This window comes from Sander lucioperca, chromosome 6 (assembly GCF_008315115.2).
Source record: "Sander lucioperca isolate FBNREF2018 chromosome 6, SLUC_FBN_1.2, whole genome shotgun sequence".
Lineage (NCBI taxonomy): Eukaryota > Metazoa > Chordata > Actinopteri > Perciformes > Percidae > Sander > Sander lucioperca.
The window spans coordinates 28,260,720-28,279,841 of record NC_050178.1 but is presented as its reverse complement, the minus strand read 5'-3'; the positions used below and the strand labels follow the sequence as shown (position 1 = coordinate 28,279,841).

General features: G+C 42.5%; 1 protein-coding gene and 1 pseudogene across 1 annotated transcript in view; one reads left to right on the top strand and one right to left on the bottom strand.

Moving 5' to 3' along the window:
- Positions 1–19,122, top strand: part of LOC118495300 (nuclear factor 7, brain-like) — a 1,057,410-nt gene that overhangs the window by 597,065 nt on the left and 441,223 nt on the right. The gene's annotated exons all lie outside the window — the stretch shown is intronic.
- Positions 5,004–6,295, bottom strand: LOC116063545 (annotated as a pseudogene).

Genomic DNA, 19,122 nt, shown 5'->3' with positions numbered 1-19,122 from the left:
AATAAGAATTACTGCCACCTTTCGCACACATCGCGGGATGTAAGCAGTAGGGCCGAGATCATCGATGTAAACCTGCAACAGTGATGGATACGTTTTTAAAAAGGAAAAATGCAGACTCTGATCTCATTAGGCTACAATGTGTCAGTTTGTAAAGTTTTTGGTTGGTGGTGTGCCGCGGGATTTTTTTAATGCAAAAAATATGCCGTGGCTCAAAAAAGGTTGAAAAACACTGATGTAGAGCAAGGCGGTCGTTATAGCAAATATAGCCTCGCATCGCCAGACCAACCAATGCATCATGGGTAAAATGGTATCGTATCACTAGTCACGCTTTGCCAGACCTTCCTCCACAGCGCTGCAGAGGAAAGTCTGGCTAGCTGTCTGGATTTACCCTGCAGAGATTTGAGGAGCAGTTAACCATAGACTTCACAAATCCACCGGAGTTTAGAACTCCAACACAAAGAAAGAGGAAGGGGGATGGACACCCGGGGGAATTTCCAGCGGCACCGCAGCGATCCCGTTGATATAGAGGGTCATTGATATAACCCTAACCCTAAAACTACTTTTGAACGTACACATTTTCCACCAAAACAAGTTCCTTCCTGAGACTATTTAGCAGAGGCACCGTGGCTCCGTCCGGAGCTTAGCCCCGCCCAAGAGGATTGTGATTGGTTTAAAGAAATGTCAATACACCAGAGCGTGTTTTTCTCCCATCTTGGTCTTTCAACCATATACCTTGCCATGAATCTTGACCTGCTAAAACAAATGTATTTAATGTGATTTGTGGATGCATATGTTGTGAAAACTTTTAATGTGCATCTATATTTTAATGCATCTGTTTTCTGTCACATCCAGTGGTTCTGAGCAACGTTTCCTCTGTGACCTTGTTAGCCGTCCAGCAGTTGCTTGCCTCCTCATCTCTCCTTTCGATCCTCAGAGAGTGCTTCAGGTCAGACTGCTATAATTGACCCATTGATTGGTGACAAGTCTGATGCAAACCGGCGCTGCGCAAACAAACAGTGAAGTGACAGGCGGTGATGCATGATGCGCACCTACGTCAACCTCTGGGTACAACAGCAGAGAGAGAGAGAGAGAGAGAGAGAGAGAGAGAGAGAGAGAGAGACACACACAGAGAGATAGAGATACAGAGATAGAGAGAGACAGAGAGAGAGATTTTAGATTTTTACAAAACACTTTTTTTTACATATTTGTAATTTGTACAGTTTACAAATGAAATAAAGTGCTGATGCATTAAAATCTCAGTTTTTGTTATATATATATAAAATACTTCATTCAGTAAAATCGTGTGTATCATTTCAACGCTGTTTAAAAGCATCAATGTCTCCAATATCTTTCTAAAAGCTGAACTCTAACCAGAGTCTGGCCCTGATGTTGCCCTGGCCTCCTGCCCCTCCCTGTTTTCCACCCTGTTCTTCCTGCTTATATATTAGAGATGTTCCGATACCGATAACAGTACCGGTATTGCCTCCGATACTGCCTAAAACGCTGGTATCGGGAAGTACTGGAGTTTACGCACCGATCTGATACCACGTAATAAAGCCCTAAAGAAAATCTACATTAAAGTAGTTTGTTTATGTTCTTTTTCCATTATTACTGAACGTCAAACTGCAGAATAAAAGAAAGTTCTGGAGCGTTCATTGTTTGTGTTTGTTCATGTTTCACAAAGAGTTTAACCTGAGGCAGACCGACAACAAAGATAGAAATCATATCACATCCATACAGGGATAGTAGTATACAGCTGTTAAAACATAATAAAATATGACACGCTGGTATCGGATCAGTACTCGGTATCGGCCGATACGCAAGTTCAGGTATCAGAATCGGTATCAGGAAGCAAAAAATGGTATCGGACCATCTCTGTTATATATGTTGCCATTTTGGCTTCTCCTGAAAGGTAATTCAGAAGCTGCCACTTATCTTGTTGTGCCTTTTTGTAAGCAGCTCCCATGATAAAAACCCTCTGAGTAAAAACAACATCAAAAAGACCAAAAACCAATGTTAAAAGAGAGAAGAAGTCTGTGAGTCTCTTACACTCTGTAAAAACACAGTCTATATACAGTCTCTCGAAGGTTACAGAATCATGGACACTGGTTAAGAACAGTGGGATTAATAACAGAAATAAAAGCATTTGAGGCGACAGCACCATTTAAAATCCTCCACTGGAGGTCGGCAGTCCGTTTTTTAGGGGGAGGCTTGTATTAAACCCTCCACTCCCCCAGCTTGTCATTCCAGACAGTGGGGGGTCTGCCACTCAGACCTTTTTTATGTATGGCTTTCACACAGTTCTGGTAAAACGTCACTTTGTCTGCTCAGTGCAGGGTAAGTTTGCCTGGGCTACTGACAGCTAGCAGGGGGGCCGGTCTCCTCTCCAAACTCTGGGCTCAGGTAAACCTCCTGGAACGGGTCTGTGGGGTCTGGCCTAGCCTCTCCCCGGCTGTACTCCATGAGGAGTCGCCTCTCCCACTCAGTTTTTGTGTCCATAGTTCTAGGAGTCTTTGTGCGACCCGGATAGATCTCATGCCCAGGAGAGAGCCCAGAGCCCCGGCCCTCAATAGTCCAGGCCCTGATGTCTCTACCAGCTATTGCAGGCTTAGAGTCCCGGACTGGTTTAGGGCTGCCAGCAGCCCGGGCACCCCGCTGCAGATATCCAGTCTGCTCACGTTGATCAGTGGCTCCTTCAACAACCAGTGCAGAGAGTTAGACCTATCACACAATTTACAATTAAAGGGCCCAAGACTTAAAAACACCCTGATAAAAAGGAAGAAACCCACGTAACTTTACAAATGTAGGATCAGTTAAAAACAGAGCAGCATCCAGTTCCAGTTTACTCACATGTCTGAGGATACAGCTGGGGTCCACACAAGATAAACAGTGCCACAAAAGGAATGCAACAAGATTGTTTAAAACTTAAACTCTGCCTCGATAGGACATTTTAGGGAGCAGCCACTTCCATTTACCCATTTTATTTTAATTTTTTACATAACGGTCTCCCAGTTTCTCCGTACCATGACCTCATTACCGAGGAATAGACCAAGGTACTTTAGGCCGTCTTTTTTCCAGGCCAGGCTTTGGGGGAGAACTGGGAGACCATCATGACATTCACCAACAGCGAGAGCTTCGCTTTTCCCCCAGTTCACCTTCGCTGCAGATAAAATATGAAAACTAGGAATAAAACAATGTTCTCATTAAAACCAGGTGAAATCAGACCTTCAATGTTTGTACATAGTTTGTTGAGGAGGGGTTCCTTGGAGAGTGCATAGAGGATCCCGGACAGAGCACGGCCCTGCCGGACTCCTCTACAGACTCTAAAAGGGGCACACCGACCACCGTTAAACTCTCATACTCACTGTCCAACACCTTAATATTGGCTATGAAACCAGCACTGAACCCAAACTTCTCCATTACTTTCCAGAGAAAGCTGTGTTCAACGTGCTCAACAGCCTTTTCCTGGTCCAGAGAAATCAGACCAGTGGTAAAACCCAACGAGCTGGAGACCTCCAAAACATCACGAATGAAGTGGACACCATGGACCTGCCGGGCACACAGTAGGTCTGGTCCCGATGGATGACCTGCTCCATAGCTCTCCCCAGTCTGGAGGCCAAGACCTTGGACAGAAGCTTGTAATCCACACACAGTAGAGACACAGGGCGCCAGTTTTTGATTTCCTGCAGGTTTCCCTTTTTCGGCAGTAGCGTTATCACTGCTCTGCGGCAGGACGCAGGCATCGAACCAGAGGCCAAACTTTCATTGAAAACATCCAAAATGTCACCCTCAAAGATGTCCCAGAAGGCTTTATAAAATTCTACAGTGAGGCTGTCTATGCCGGGAGCCCACCATCCCTGCATGCCCTGCAGAGCGGCCTTCAGCTCCTGCATATTGACATTTGATATATATATATATATATATATATATATTGACCCACTGAGCTGGGTGTTGATCTCCCCGGAGACCTGAGGTAGTTCTTCATAGAATCCCTCCATCATAGTGACATCCTCCTCGTACTCGCTGGTGTAGAGACAGGAATAAAACTCCACAGCTCGTCTTCTTATCTGGCTTGGTTCTGTTATTATTTGCCCTGTGTCTGCCAACAGTGAGTCCACTCTTCTTCTCCAGGCCGAAGAAGAAGCTAGAGGGAGCATCCATCTCCAAGATGGTCTGGAATCAGGACCTGACCAGTGCACCCTGTACTTTAACGTCTAGTTACACTATATCAGTCTCCAGGTCCTGCATAGATCTGGTGATGTCTCGTGGGACGTTGACGGTGTGCTGCTGACAAAGAAGTTTAATTTCTGTCTTACCATGGTCCCACCACTGCCTAAGACTACTAAAATCTCTCTTCCTCTGTTTAAAACCATCTAAAATGTTTAACAAATGTTAAGACTGAATTAAAATGCCAGTAGGCAGTTTTAGGTTTACATTTCTGATTAAAAAAACATGACATCAAAGCAAAGAGTGATTAGTAAAACCAGCAGGAACGATTTTACACACTTTAAAAATATTAAAATGATGTGTAAAGTAATAAATACAGTCTAATCTGGCTGAGGAGATCCTACTCTCTCTGAGGTATGTATGTATCTGCCTATGGACAATAGATGAAAATTAGCTATGGTGCTACCTCTAGCATATTTACATTGTGTACTTGTACTGATGTCCATTAATATGCACTATCCATATCTAAATAAACAATTAAAATTAAGGTGGGACCATGTGTATTGCCTGCAGTCTGCATGCATTCTCCTCCATACATCCACCAGGCCGTGGGTGGAGACCAGCTGCCCCAGAGCATGCTGGGAAGCTGGATGCGGCTCTGCATGGTTGCTATCTAAAGATGCCTTTTCAGTACAGTAAAAATCCCCACCCAAGAATAAAAAATCCTCCGAGGCACAGCCATTTAAAACATCATTAACTTTTTGTAAAAACATCTTCCTCTCTGCACTGATTTTTGGAGCATACACATTGATAAAAACAGCAGTAAAAAGGTCAAATCAGGGTCTGTTGAGGCTGAAAGACTGCAGCAGGTCCTGGATCTCAGTGATCCTCTGGTACATGGCTCTGGAGCAGTGGTCTGTATGGTACAGGCTGCCCTGGATGATGCTGGAGAAGTAGACAGCCTCAGTGAAGTAGCTCATCAGAGAGCCTTGCAGTCCAACCACGTTCAACCTGGCTACCTTGTCACTGCAGGACATGGTGAGCAGACTCTCGCCCTGAAGAACCCCGTCCCACATCTGAATGGTGTTACTGGAGCGGACTGGGATGGTTCCTTCACCAGACTCGATCTTAGTGCGCAGCAGCCCTCAGGCTTTTCTGTTCAGGTGTCTATCGCCCTGATCCTCCATGGCGGCTTCATGCGGAGAGAAGCCACAGGGCAATGTGCTGATGTAAAGGTGGAACTGGACGTTTTCCTTCAGTCTAAAACCTTGTCTGTGTTCAGACTGGCTAAAGATGGACTTCTGCTGCTCCTCTTCCTGGTCACTTCCTGAGGAAATGCTCCAGCTGCGCGTACAGGAACCGGACGAGCGAGGGGCGAGCCAAAATCTCAGTGTGGCAGTCGTTGAGGGCCAAACCTCTGTCTCTCATGTATTCCCCGCTAATGCACTTTGTTCCCGTGGAAACGCAGATCACCTGAGCCTCCTTCACATCCGTGCCTGTTGTCATGATGACACCAGCCAGAACTTTCCATTGAACGTGTGGAGAGGTGAAGTCCTCGGTGAGCAACGGGTACTTGATTCCGAAAGAGCCAAAGGATTCACAAACAATACAGAAGTCAACAGGTGAGGTGGGCGTGGTCAGGTGGTAAAGGTATCCTCCCTTTTTCCGACTGGCAGATTCAACACATTCATTCCCGAAGTGAATTGAAAGAGTGAAAACGGAAAGGAAATGGAAGGAGTCTTTTCATAGCCGCCCTGGAATCTGGATCAATTCCTCTTGGGAAAAAGACTCACTCTTCTGCCAGATCAGGAAGCACCATCAGACGTGACACTGGTCTAGTGTAAATCTGACTGCCAACTTGGACGTCAACGGACCGGACACGCCAATCTCTACCGGCCGTGACGGCTGTGACACACCCTGTTGGCCAAGAGGCTCGAGGCAGTTGTGCGTCAAAGATCAGAACAGTCTTCCCTACTTCCAGATTCTGGACTTCCCTCAGCCACTTTCCTCTGGGTTGTAGGTTAGGCAAATAGTCACGAATGAACCACGTCCAGAAGTGGTCAGCCAACATCTGGCTATGACGCCACTTCCTTCGCCCAAGGAGCTTACTGTTGACAAACAGAGGCATCCCGCCGCCCCATACAAGAGCAAATTGGGAGTGACCGGATCAGGGTCAGCGGCATTTGAGGAAATATAACCTAGAGGCTTTGAATTCTTGATGCCTTCTACCTCATTATTCCAGTCCATGGCAATCCAGAGGGAACTTAAAACTGATCCCAGACATGTGTCCTGTCAAAGACGCCAAACACTAACTCTCTACCTCAGTCGGCGAGAGCAAACTGGTCCGTCTCTACAGGTTTCTTCACCCAGGTGCCCAGCCCGGCTGTGTGGAAAGCTCTGAAGAGCGTCTGCTTGGCGCTTCGCCTCCTGGTAGCTGCCAGGCCGCACTGTTCGGATCCGAAGGCTGGATGACAGCTTGCAGTGGAGGCGCATCCAGCGGCTGAACAAAGCGTGTTTGCAGAGGGTCGGCCCAGATCATCTTTCCCCGTTGTGGCATTGATCACCTCCAAGCCTGGGTCTCCCAGCGTCCGGTTCATGCTGAAGTTAGGAGCTTTTCCTGGCTGACAAGCCTCCGTGTTCGTGATTCTGCTGAGCAGCGGTCTGTTCTGGCTCGAAGGACCATTGAAGGAACTGTAGGTTGATGTGAAATGGTTCGGGTGGAGTGAGGGTTTGGTGAGCAAACAGTCTCTCGTCAGAAGACGTCAAGTGATATGGAGTGATGAATAAGAGCAGGGAGAAGGCAGAGTTTGATGCAACACCAGTGGTACTTTGTGTTATCCTTCAAGGTGATTTTGATTAATTGCATTCAAGTTTGTGTGCTGCATAAAGGGATAACAAAGAGATAACAATATGATTAGACAGTGGTCAATCAACACATAAATTAAACAAATTATACAAATGAACAAAGGAGATGTGAGTTTACTACTCACAACTGCACAGGCTTTAAAAGATAATTCAAACAAACAATCTTTCCACATGGCTCATGACACATGTCTGGCAAACAAAGGAATCCAGTCAGCAGTGCACAGGTTAGCAAAGTGACAGTAAATCATGACAAGGCATAAAAACACAATCAAAATGATAGAGTAACTCATGTTAACTTATGAAGATGCGCAAAGGATGCATTGAAGTGCCGGCAGAGAGTGCAAAGGATGAGCCAAAGGATTCACAAACAATTTCTAGTCAACATTTGAGGTGGGCGTGGTCAGGTGGCAGGTGGTAAAGGTATCCTCCTGTTTCCGACTGGCAGATTCAACACATTCATTCCCGAAGTGATTTGAAAGAGTAAAAATGGAATGGAAGGAGTCTTTTCACCGTGCTTTAATTAAAAGCAGCCTCCCCTCGATAAAATGCTCGACCTCCAGTGAGACCGGAGTGAAAGACTTGGAGAAGAAGAAGCCCACTCCTCCACTGAGGGATGTGTTGTGGCTTAAAATGACTTCCCTTTCCCACTCTGTCCTCCAATCTGCCTCATTGGTGCTGTCACTATGCGTTTCTTGTAAAAACATAACATCAATATGTTTAAGTTTTGTTAATTCAAAAACATTTTTTTTGCTTCTCTGGCTCCGTTCACATTTAAACTCCCCACTCTGAAAGTATCCATGATGAGTGAGAAATTAAAAACAAAATAAAAACCAATAAATTAATTAAAACACACATTGGAGCTTTTTTCATCATTATTGTTAAATTGTCTTTTTGCTTTAAGCACAAGTTTTCTCAAAAATCTCCTGATGAGTGAGGCCAGACTCCTCTCTGGCTCACATGGAGTCTGGCCAAGGTGTAAAACAAAGTTATATCAGGGAAAAAATCTTCAATTTTCACACCTTTTGCATTCTTTGTTTGCATTAAAAAAGTTTTTATCTTTTCAGCAGTATACAGCTTTTTCTGTTGGCTGCTACTTATTTTTAAAACTGAAAATGTCACTGCTGTCAGACACACAGTCTTCACTTTCACTCACATCAGTCTGTCCTTGCATCTTCACTATCTGTCCGTCCTCTTCAACTTTGCTATTTTCCATCTGCGTTTTGTTGATTTTGGCTTAACTACCTCCTCCTCCATCTCAGCCTTTTCCACCTGCTCCCCCCGTGTACTACTTTCCCCATCGGTTTCTTCTGCTTGTGACTTCTGACTTCTTCTCCACCTGGTCCAAGAAAATGACTATGGCGCTGTTCATCTGAGCAGTTTATTGTTAGTATATTATTATAGTGTTCATTAAATAGTGAACTATAGAGGGATTCTTGTTTGGGGTTGTTTACATGATGCTGGGCGGGCCTGCCTCCGTCACACAAACAACCGTTGCATCTACTGACGCAAGTTAGACAACGATTTGTGTTCAGTGTCTGAAATCTGGTTTGGTTGTTCCCTATATAGTTCACTATTTAATAAACACTATATAGGGAATAGTGAGGGAGGGAATGAGGGAACTGATGATCATCATCAAACAGCCACCAGATGGACGCAGCGTTTGAAAGTCACTGAATCAGTCTAAAAATACGGTGAATCTCTGGGGCCCTTGCAGCATCGCTTAACATTTGTGTAGAGCATATATATATATATATATGCTATATATATATATATACACATTTACACTCCTTTGCTCTTTGTTTACTGCCAGTTCGTCTTCAGGGTTTTTCCTGCGTAGAGGAATTTTTGGCGCTCCCCCAAGAGATTTTAGCCAGCCCCAAAGGAAAATCACCAGCACCAAAATGATAGAATTTGAGAATAAAAATAGCGATTCAGGTCCTCTTTAATTGTGTTTAAGAGCAATTTACTAAAAACATGTTAAACAAGCTGAACATAAACTTGAATATGAGAGCAAATCCAAGTTTTTTTCTCCAGAGTACCAGACTCAACTGGGGATTTAATATTATCTTTTTAACCAGTTTTGTTAATTGGGTTTTATTTACTCAAGCATAATATACATTTTTGTTGATCAATTGTCAAATATTACAGGAAAACGCATAGACTTCTGTCAAATAAGGTAACAGACTCATTTCATACAAATTTCATTGGTCCTGAGAGTCTGGCCTCTCTCCATTGACAAGTGTTAACTTCCTTGAAGGCGGGTACTCTGTTGAAGTTTAAAACTATTGGATCTGCCCAGAGCCACTCTGGATCTGCCATAACCAATCACTAACATTTGATCGTGATGTCGGCTTAGCATCGCTAGCGTTAGCCTTAGCCAACTCCTTCACCACTAACGGAGCGAGCTGGAAAATCTGTTCCCGAACCCCGTGGGAAGGAGGGCCACAACATCATGGCCACCAACACAACTCAGCAGAGATTGTTCTTGCTCAGGCTTTAACTTCTGGATATTCGGCAGTGTTGCCACAACGGACCAAATGGCTTCGCTCGCATCTTTCTCTGCCGCCATTACGGAAGTATAACTCAAACTAGCGCACAACCTCAACGTCATCGTTCTCAGCCACTCCCTCTGTTCACTGATTGGACCGGTAAAGATTGGGCGGCGAAAACCCAAGAACATAACCCAGACGGAGTACTGAAGGAAAATGAAAATTGAGCGGAAGTAGTACGTAGGAGGGCGGGGCCAGGCTACTGTGTTCCAGCCTTTCTACCGTGTATTAGGAAATGTTCGATCAGACCATTCTGCTTATTTTTGACCAAAGTCTCTGTTTAGTGTTTTTTGGATACCGTCGTCCGATTTACCTTTTCGACTACTGCCTGTTTTTTTCACCAAGTTTCTGTCACCAAGTTTATGCCCTGTGTTTGTGGAAACCTTTGACTGATCTTTGTACCGCTTTTGAACAATAAATCCCCTTTTTTTGTGACTTCCACTGTGTGTCTGAGTCCTGCATTGAGTCCCCGTTTGCCCCAGTCTGACACAATAATGTACTGCAGAAAATCACAGTAACTTACTGTTTTCATTTACAGTTGCATTATGGTAAATGTAAATGATAACACAGCAAAAATTCTGTGATTTATGAAAACATACAGTAAGTTACTAATTCAATTGTTGCCAGTTCTTTTCTGTGAATTTCACAGTACGTTTCTTTTAACCCTTGTGTTGTCTTCGGGTCAAATTTGACCCATTGTTATATCAGAATTATTTTTTTCTTTGAACTAAATTGCTAAATCCACAATTTCAGTTTTTTAAACAAAAAAATAGATATGTCATTTAAATAATGTTTATTGGCCATGTATTTAAAAAAGCATCGAAAAAAGTGACAAAAACGTTGGAAAAAGAGCCAAAGAAAGTTAATTTGCAATTTTGACCCGGAAGGACAAGTTCACGGTCTACGGGAAGACAACACCAGGGTTAAAACATGTAGCCATTTCTTTCCCCACACAAGAGCTGATCAGACTGAAAACATCTGTGAAATGTTCAATATGTCAGAGCTGCTGTTCCTCCCTATGTTTTCCTTCTTTTGTTGCCATACCATCTGGGTGATTTCTTATCTGATCTTTCTCCCTACGCAGCAGGATTCAAAGATTGTGGCAAACAGGAAATACAAACTGCACCCCCACTCCTCTTTCACATCTCTCTACACAAATGCTAAGCGATGTGGCGAAGGCCCCAGAGATTCACCGTATTTTTAGACTGATTCAGTTAGTACATTTCAAACGCTGCGTCCATCTGGCGGCTGCTTGATGATAATCATCAGCCACCGATGATTTAGAGACTGGACGGAGCTTTCTTGGACTTGTCACAGTTTTGTAAAAGCTTGTCACCAGAAACCACTGGAGTGCTTCCAAATTGAAGCACAGATGTAGCCCTGATAGAAGTGTAGATATGTGCAAATCAGTGTGCAATCTTCTTTAATGTTCCTCCATTTTTCTCTCCTTGACAGAATAATGAAGTGAATTTCTGACAGTTGGAGATATAATCACCTACAACTGACGGAGGAAGCACCCACACATCAGGGAACTAAAGTTCAATGAAAGTAGTTTTCCATGATCTGAGATCTGAGATTCATTACTCTTAAAGGGCAAGGTGAACTGTGGTAATTCATTCAACCTGAAGTGAAGTATTTCTGTTCTCTTCTGTTGCCAAAAATACTGAAAAATGATTATATATTACTTTACTTTGTCTGTGTGCACAGCCATGTATTACCATGTATTTTATTTTTTCTTATCTTGATTAATTTCATGTTTGTTTCCAATAACTTCCAGGTAGAAACCTCCTGTGTCCAGTATGTACATTTTAACGTCTCTGAGCAAACAGGGACAAGTAACAACTGGATCTGCTCTCATCTCGTTCATCTAAAATGCATGTTTGATAAATGTAATCCCATGCTTTTTTTTCGAACCTATTTCCAATCATCTGTACCTTTGGAAACGAAGAGAGCACCAGCACAGTGTAACACAGTATTTCAGACGAAGGTGTCCACACACAAAATATTTCCTGAGGCCTTTTGGGATGCAGCAGCATTGGTTTATAAGAAACCCGATGATTGGACGTCCTCCTGAATCTCCCCTGAGTGTTAACTGACATTGATTCTGGTGCTTCAGAAAAAGATTGCAGAGGAGGGTGTGGTGAGTTAGAACGCCAACACAAAGAAAGACGAAGGAAACAGACATCCGGCTAGCCTGACAAGCCAGACCCACATCCAGATGTTGGGTCTGGGTCTGACCCACATCCAGATGTTGGGTCTGGGAACTCACTATTGGCTGGGCTCAATCCGAGGGGCGGGATAAACGGTTATCTTTCAAATTCCCTCTGCACGCAATAGGATAGAGCTACAACCAACCAGAGCAACGCTAGTTGATAGATTAAACTTTAAACTCTGAACACATCTTCCTTTTTTAAGAATGACTTCAGTGCCGTTCTTTGTTCTTTTCTCAAAGAAAAGCTGAACTCCAAGTCTTCCAGAGTCACGGCCAAAGCCGATTCCAAAGACCACTGTTCACCAGCAGCAGCAGCCATCTTCTTTGTTTTTTAGTAGAAGGGAATTCATGCCGAACCGTCGCAACTCTGCCGTCATTATGTTAAGCCCGCCCACCGACTCTATACACGATGTGATTGGCCTGACTAGAGTTTGGTTTTTCCACCTCGCAAGCCCATGGAGAGTTGCTAGACGACCCTGGCTGCAAATTACATTTGCTGCCGCTAATAACCTAGATTTCTAGGTTAGGAGAACATAAAAAGATTGCAGATGAGTTTAGAACGCCAACACAAAGAAAGACAAAGGAAACAGATATCCGGCCTAAATGAGTGAAATCCAGCGGAATTTGCATCGGCAACGGAGCAATCCTGGGAGTGGAACGTTGTGGATATAGACTACTGCCGGTCGGACTGACTGCTATTTTGTGTGGTGTCATTTTCGATACAGGTACATTAGCTCTCCAAGGTAATGTTAGTCAAAGTGTTGACATATGAAAGTATCAAACATGCATTTTAGATGAACGAGATGAGAGTAGATCCAGTTGTTACTTGTCCCTGTTTGCTCAGAGACGTTAAAATGTACGTACTGGAAGCAGGAGGTCTGTGAAAGCATAAAAAATGAGCATCTAACAGTTGAAACAAATCATCTCTGCAATCTTTTTCTGAAGCACCAGAATCAATGTCAGTTAACACTCAGGGGAGATTCAGGAGGACGTCCAATCATCGGGTTTCTTATAAACCAATGCTGCTGCATCCCAAAAGGCCTCAGGACATATTTTGTGTGTGGACACCTTTGTCTGAAATAATGTGTTACAGTGTGCTGGTGCTCTCTTCGTTTCCAAAGGTACAGATGATTGGAAATAGGTTCGGAAAAAAAACATGGGTTTACATTTATCATCATTTATCTTTGTGGGATTATTTGAGGAACTGTTTTGCTCTTTTATGGAGGTGAGGCGATTAACCAGATGTATATTTACCAAACCAACCAATTAGTCTTCATTTCAGTCTGCAGTTTTTTCACTTGTAAAACCCCAAAATACTGTCTGAAAATCAAGAAAGTATAATGCAGACCTTCCACCAAACGACTTTCCATGTGTCGCAGACGACTTTTCAATATCTGAATGAAGTCCTGAGAGTCTCAACAACCAACAGGTGCACTCAGGGGCGGACTGGGACTAAAATTCGGCCCTGACAATTCCGTCCCTTACCAGCCCAATTTCAGACGGGGACATTATTTGCTCTATAATTGCAAAAAACAGACTCTCGTGAGATTATGGCAGCATGAGGCGCACTTACAGGCTTTCATAATTAAATAATACACACACTGGAGCAATTCATAAAACCTTCAAATAAACAACCACGGCCATCTTAGAATAGAATGGAAATGCTTACAGATTTAAAACATATTATTACATATTGAAACACCCAAAACACCAAAGTACGAAGACATAGCGGACCAGACGCAAGCTTTTATTTTGAAAAGTAAAAGAAAAAGCCAAAAATAAATACTCCGAAAGGGACTAAGGAGGAAGCAAAATGCTTTTCGGGTCCTACCCCTCTATCTTCTTTTAAATCACTTATATACATACATAAATAATTTGTAGGTATTTCATGTTTAGCATCTTATGTTTAAGATGCTGCACATTGTATATTGTTGTCATCAGTTTTACTGCTTTCTGTGTTTTTGATTTTATTCGGGCATTATCCTTATTTTGGTCTCCACCAGAGGGAAATATATATGTGTGTGTGTGTGTATGTGTGTGGGTGGGTGGGTGGAAGTGCAGCTTTAAAATGAGGATCATATTTGTAGATGTAGTCTATATGCAGCCACATGCAGTGTCAGTATGCCAGCTACAGAATAAACCTTTTTTTCCACAATAACATATTGTAAAGTGTGAAGAAATGATAAGTTCCAGGTGTCATGAGTAATATGTATGAGCCATACGTAGCATTAGTCCTTTAGGCGACTGCTTCCACATTGGTGACGAGTTTCTGTGACGCAAACACAGCACAGAGTATTTTAATAACCGTCCTGTGTGTGTGTGGGGGGGGGACACAGACTGGCAATGTGGGGAGAGCAGGTGTGTGAGTCAGCAGAAACATCTGAACCAAGGTAATGTCACGAAGTCACGGAAGGACCGGCCGAGCTGACTTAACGGTGGAGAAGGAACCCACGTCTGCTCAGTGTGTCACCGTTGGTTAGATAACCAGGCCAAAGGCAGAAAGAAATGGGACAAACTTAGAGGTGCAAGTTTTTTTTATCTTTGTTTCTAGACTTTTAAGCAGCAAACAGCCAAAACTATGGAATTAAACTTAACTTGATCAGTATAAATGTGACTGCTTTGCCTTATGTAAGCTACTCTGAACTTTATGAATTCATTTTTGCGCAAAGCAATGGCAGGAACAGTTCTTGCAGTAACTATTTAAATGAGCCAACAATTCCTCCAAACCATACAACAATATAGATCTTTTATCCCCCCCCCCCACTCGAATACGACCCACAGGAGTCTTTCATAAATTAACACCCCTAGCAGTGGCAGAAAATACGTCCTCATATCTAAACCAGAGAAGGTAACGGTCCCAGTTTGGTTAGGTTTAGACCCCAAAACTACTTGAGTTAAGTTGATAAAAAGATGGAGGTTTGGTGTTCAAATCAGACATGACTTCACTTCCTGAAAGTTACCATGGTGACGCAGAATGTGACATAACTGTTTGTTCCCTAAAGTTAAAAAAAATCTGTTTTCTTTTCTTTTCAAACGGGACCTGAATCCCGGTCTCCTGGGGGAAAGTCCTGCATTTGTTTGATTTTGTTGATGTTTTTTTGGGCATTTTAGGCCTTTATTTTCATAGGACAGATAAATACATGAAAGGGAAGAGAGAGGGGGAATGGGATCAGCCCTGTGTTCCCACATTTCTAAGATTTTTCTTAAAATTAGGCCCTATGTTAGGGTTAGGGTTACATTCCATCTGTAGTCCATTGCTACTGGATAATAGGTTGGGTGTAACTGGCTACCAAATTGGGAGAAAGGGGGATCAAATCTGAGACAAATTTATGAAAAAGCAAATGTGGGAACATAGGGCTTAATTTTGGAAAAAAATCTTAGAAATGTGGGAAATGTAGGAACATTAACTAATTTTCAGTGAAAAAAAAAAATTCTTAGAAATGTGGGAACATAGGCACGCTTCCCGGGGGAATGACATGCAGCAAAGGGCTGTAAGTCGGAGCCTCTGTGTCAAGGAGTAAACCTCTATATATGGGCGCACGCTCTACCAGGTGAGCTACCCAGGCGCCCAGTAACGTCTGATTTGAACCCAAACCTCCATCTTTTTATCAACTTAACTGAGTAGTTTTGGTGTCTAAACCTAACCAAACTAACCACGTGTTTAAAACGCGACCGTTACCTTCTCTGGTTTAGATATGAGGATGGAGAACTCTCCTGTGGGTCGTATTAGAGGGGAGGGGGGCAAATGACTGATATCATCGTACGGTTTGGAGGACTGGTAGAACATATCACGTAGATATGGAAGAGACATGATTCTGTAACTTAAAGACAGAGTTGGAAAAAAAGTGAACTTTTCCTTTAATGACCAATTGACCCTTTCTCTCTGCACTCTGCTCTAAATCTTTGTTTTGACTTCTCTCACTCTGTCACTGCCTTTTTATGTTTCACTCCTTTATTGTTATCCCATCGCTCACTTCACAGCAAATTGTCTCCTATAATTACATCTGAATTATCATCACAATCAAAGGCTCCCGTTATGACTTTGGCCTCCTGATTTCTCCCCCTCTCTCTACACCTCTCTCCCAGCCGCCTTCTCTCCTTCCCTCTCTCTTTCAGCTATTATCAGCTCAGAGCGGTGGTGGGAATAGATGGACGGAGAGGGAGAGAGAAAAAGAGAACACCACCCCCCCCCCTGCCGTGTCCTTGGCTGACAGACTGTGGCAGTAATGAATGGATGCGATTCCACAACACTCGGCACTCCTGGCATTTTAATTGAATTTTTTATTTCTGTACTTCCAAGAGGACAAGGATGAGTCAGTGTGTGTGTGTGTGTATGCAGGTATGTGCCTGCTTCTCTTAAATAAAGTAAATCTGAAAGTTGTAGAGGAGTGAACGATGAGTCAGTGTCTGTTTTTGGATTGTACACGAATCCCCTGCTGTTTTTGTTGTCCATCTGATTAAATGTTTGGTAAACCCCTCCCCCCAAACATTAGTTGTCCAATCATCAGCTTAGCAAATGTAACTAGGTCTGACACATGTTGAAGGTGTACATGGAACTTTTTTTTTAAGGATAAATGTCTGACATGTCCCTCACTGTGTGTTGCCTTTTTCAAACTCTGTTCCCTTTGGGAAACAACAAATGTAGAGCTACCAAGCTAACGTTACATGCTAAAAATGGCAAATTTTGAAGAAAATTTGGATGGTGCAACAAGGCAGGCCTGCTTGGTTATTTCGGGGAATGATTGTAAAGATTTACAAAGAATATGTTTAGGGCATTTACCAAAGGTGTGGACTCGAGTCACATGACTTGGACTTGAGTTACAAATTTGATGACTTTAGACTCTACTTGAGAAAATCATGCAAAAAATAATGCAAATGCAACGACTTGGACTTTAACACCAATCACTTGTGACTTCACTTGGACGTGAGCCTTTTGACTTGAAAAGACTTGATACCTTTCCCCAAAACTCAAGGACTAAAGTGTTGTTATTTAAAATGTGTCTTAAGCACTATTCACACGGGATTAGTATTACCTGGCCAAGTCTGTAATTTGTGAAGCAAATGACCTACCATATTTCACCAAACACAGAGCTCCTGTGATAATATTATCCCTCTCGAGAAGACGGATATGGGATGGCGGGGGACTGTGGATGCCGACAGACGACTTAAAAATTCCAGTGTTGACCATCAAATTGTGTAGAAAAGAAGCTTTCAAACAAATGTCCACCTAAAATTGTTTGGTAACCATTTTAAATACTTGGTTAAATTAAAGCATTCTGGGAAATGGAGTCATGTTCCATCATGTTCCACAAAATTACAATTACAATAAATCAAACTTAATTATTTGTTCTGTGACTAGAGCTTTTAACATGAATTGCTGGGTGAAAACATTTCCTGAAAATGTAATCTGTACAAGTCGTTCAAACTAATATCAATTATAGAATATGTAATGCAATCATATGACATATATTGTAAAGCTTAATTGTTAAACACTTCACTTAAATTATGTATATGAATTTCTTTGAATTTTTATTGAATTGGAATTCTGCTTCCTTTTATTCAAATTTGAATTGTAATTGTAGATCCTGTTTTTGACATCAATTCAAATTCAATTCAAATTCAAGAATTGAATTGGAATTTAGGAGTCATTCTCAATTCAATTCTGAATTGTGCACAAGCCTGGTTTGCATGGATACAACCCATCCACTTTCAGTGGAGTTCAAGTCGCTCCCTTCTGGTTGTAGATATAGATACCCTAATGTCAGAACCAAGTGAGCAAAAAACTCATTAATTCCCATGGCAATAACCCAATTCAGTAAGATGTAGGGAGGGGTATGACTGGAGGAGGAATATATTTGAAGTACTGTGTATTAGTTTAATTTATTTATGACGTTAGGCCTTTTAGGGAAGTGCAACATACTACTTTTTACTGTATTCTATTTATTGATGTGTGTATGTTATGTGTTAGATAAATAGTGTTGTAGATGTCTGGTTCAATGTTTTTGCTGTGGATTATGTGTCAGTATGCCTGTACTGTACAACAAATTGCCTCTCGGGGACATTCATGTTTTCTAAGTCTAAGACAGACCGGAGAGAAACATGAAGAAGTGAAGTTGTATCGCTGAGGGCCAGTTGGAAATGATGACACCACAAGGGGACTTGGGACTTGACTCGGTCCTGGCCGCATCACTGTCGTGCCAATCATGACTAAATGTTAAATCACACCCTCCCCTGTAATTTTGCTTAAACTCGCACTCTTCGTGTATGTGTAGCTTGTCTCTGCTCGTGTGTTAATGAAACACATAAACGTTAATGAAGCAATAAGACAACAGCTGCATGAGAATCCTGAAGCTCTGACAAGCCGAGTACAGCCCACGTTTTGATATTCCATATTCATGTGTTTATTAATGCAGCGAGCCTGGCTGAAGTTGTGTGTGGCAGAACGAGTCAAGCAGATGTACTCCTCTTCTTCTTGATGAGCTCTCGGATCCACAGATTCTTTAGATGTGGAAGACGATAAATAGAGTTGTTTTGTCACGTTTGCTGCCGTCAGTGCCCACTGCAGGGGGTGTATGCATGCTGGTGTTTTTTCACAAAATTCACAGCACTTCATACATGCATAATTACATCTGCAATTAAAAAATTGATTTGAGGTGGAGATAAAGATGTAAGTGGCATCTATTTGTTTTATCAGTGAGATAGGGAATCCCACAAGACAAGACATAGTTAGAGTGCTGCGTGAGAAGTCAATGTTTATTGCTTATTTCCTTTGCTACAAATCACAGGGAGGAAGTGAAAAGGAGAAGGAGAAATAGGTCACCCCATAGTCACCAAAGTAAATATTGGACCCATTTTTCACAAGCCACATATCTCCAGAACATTCTGACACTAAAACAGCAATTTTCAGACGGAAACAGGAGAAAATTAAAGGACAATTCCGGCGCAAAATGAACCTAGGGGTTAATAACACATGTTTACCAAGTCGACCGTTCTCTGGGATTTGTTTTCATGCTAATCGAATGTGACCAGTTTTAGCGCAAACCGCTAATTAGCTTATAACGCTAGTCGTCGGGGCAGAGGGTAAAGTAAAAAGAAATCGCTATTTCTATACTAACAAGGCTCAAAATAGCACCACACTTCAAGAGCAGCATAATGAGGGTCCCTACATGTAAACCGAAGCATTGAGAAATTTGTTTATTACAGTTTATTAAAATGATAGGATTATAAAGACTGTACCGTTCGGTATACAGGCAGGCGCCATCTTGGGAAAACAGTCACGACCAATCGAATGACAAACGCTGTGCAACCAGTAACCAGTAACATAGCTCA